General features: G+C 39.8%; 1 long non-coding RNA gene across 1 annotated transcript; it reads left to right on the top strand.

Moving 5' to 3' along the window:
* Positions 1-240: 240 nt before the first annotated feature.
* On the top strand, positions 241-2,090 carry LOC115122831 (uncharacterized). Its single transcript, XR_003862523.2, has 2 exons — positions 241-943; positions 1,667-2,090. It is a non-coding gene; the product is annotated as an uncharacterized LOC115122831 (long non-coding RNA).
* Positions 2,091-2,352: the final 262 nt, after the last annotated feature.

Below are 2,352 nucleotides of genomic sequence, written 5' to 3'. Positions count from 1 at the left end.
GTGGCGTCCCATGCTTTCAGCCTGTTGGCCTGAGGTAGGACTAAATATATTTAAATAGTGGAGTAGGTTGGTGTTTTTATTTTTTTATTTAAGTGAGTGTAGGGTTAGATGGTAGGGAATTTGTCTATTTTTTTAAGCAAAGTATAAAGGAGTTATTCTCCAGTCTAGTAGGAGGCGGTAATGCAACATTTATTCGATGCCAACCGATGTTAAACCTCATTGAAGAAGAACGACCTTTTCGGTTGGACACCTTTACGCCTCGAACACACCGACTGTGTCCTTGGCGTTTCGTTTCACCAGAGGTACAGTCATTTCCAATGGAACACTGCATTTGAATTGCAGCATTGCGTTGCAGAGGCAGTTGCAGTACGTTCTGTGTGGTGCATACGTTCGATTTATCGAACGTATGCATCAAATTGTATGCGTAGATTTGACAGAAAGTAGCAAATTATGAATGTAGATTTTTTTTCAACACATATTCAGTAAAAATGTGCGATTACATAAAAAGTTTGATTGCACAATTTCTTCACATTTCTTAATTTATTTACCAAGTATATTTATTCGATGACATCCACAAATTAATTGTGAGAGCCTATAATATAATTTCCCTCAGATGCAGTTTTCGAGCAAAATGCAATAATAAATAGTCAAGATAGCAGAGTTGGCTCTTTCAACAATGAGACCAACGTTGAGGAAGGTAGTCTTGATCGCACTGTTGGTCTGTGTGGATCCAGAGATGGTTAAAGTCCCGAAAGCAGGCAGGGGAATTCCACTGTCTAATTCAAGAGCTTCGACTGTTTTGAGAGTAATTCCGAAATTACTTTCGTCTGGACCGAAGCCAGTTCGATCACCTGCTCCAGATGGTTGGAGCCAGGATCGCCCGGATGGATAACAACTACCGGGAGTCCATCAGCCCAGTTGAACGCCTGCCGACTTGTCTCCGGTAAGCTACATTCTAGTACATTTTTAAAGCCTTTGATACCATAATTGATTGATATTTGACAGTTTTTATGTGCAACCTAGCTAGCTAAAGGGCTCTAGTAGTCCCTATTTGACATCAGATGTACTTTTACAGAATGTTCATTGGGACTATAACTTTTCCCAAAGTTGGTTTATAATCCTTTTTCAATTATGTAATGTTACCAAATGAAAAGAAAGGTGCCTTCTGCCCTGATGAAGGTAGGCTAGTCTTCCTCAGGACCCATTGTTGTTCAAGACAGTTAGTCATTCATTACATTCTTATTGGACTCACATACACTCTTAGAGAAAACGGTTCCAAAAGTGTCCTTCTGCTTTCCCCATAGGATAACCATTTTTGGTTCCAGGTATAATACTTAATACATGGAACCCAATAGGGTTCTACTTGGAACCAAAAGGGGTACTACCTGGAACCTAAAAGGGATCTCCTTTGGGGACAGCCAGAGAACCCTTTTAAGTAGATAGTGCCATTCTTTCTAAGAGTAGAGTTGGCCTGGACTACAGTTTATTGATATAGTCATAGACTGAATTGTACTGTTTCAAGGCATTGTTAATGATGGTTGATGAGTATTACAATATAATTAGTAAAGCATAATAAACATTAATGAGGTAGCTATATGAGTAGATATAATATGTGGGTGGAATTCAAGTTATACACTATTGATCATTATTTTGAATTATATTTTAGATTCTTGGCGACAGGGGACTCCTACAGGACCATAGGATTCAGCTTCTGAGTTGGACGGTCCACGGTGACCCTCCGAGACTCTGCCTCTGGCCAGGCACTTCAGGATGGCACCCTGGATATTCCACTACCTGCATCACTCCCTGGGGCTGAAGACCTGGGACCTGTTCCCCACGTCTTCGTCGGCGATGAGGCCTTCCCTTTAAGACCCAACCTCATGAGGCCCTATGCTGGATGTTTTTACTTTCATCTTGTCTTAGATCAGCAAAGGTGTAGGGAAGAAATAAGCAGATTAAGTCTAAATTAAATATTAATAAACAACAAACAACTGACTATGAAAACATTATAATTTAATAAGTATTCATGTACAGGAAAGAACATATGTGTGTTGTAAAAATGTTTTTAAAAATAACACTATTGAAAGAGGTGTGTGCGTGCGTGTAAATTATTATTATTATTTTTTTCATGAATGTGTAGCCTGTAATCTGTAAGAGAACAAGAAGAGCATGTATTTTTGGCACAACTGCAGACCGATACAGGGACTACTCATAAAGCCTAGACGTAGTAGGGGAACTTCAGACATGGCCATAAAGGGAGAGAGGGCAGGGCACTGGAGATCTGAGGTGCAGAGAGGAGAGGTGAGTGTGTCTCTGTCTCTGAGAAAAATAAAATAATATGTAGCCATAACA

Source organism: Oncorhynchus nerka, linkage group LG3 (genome assembly GCF_034236695.1).
Source record: "Oncorhynchus nerka isolate Pitt River linkage group LG3, Oner_Uvic_2.0, whole genome shotgun sequence".
NCBI classification, from domain to species: Eukaryota; Metazoa; Chordata; class Actinopteri; order Salmoniformes; family Salmonidae; genus Oncorhynchus; species Oncorhynchus nerka.
The sequence above is the reverse complement of the archived record's forward strand: the minus strand, read 5'-3'. Positions and strand labels throughout refer to the sequence as shown.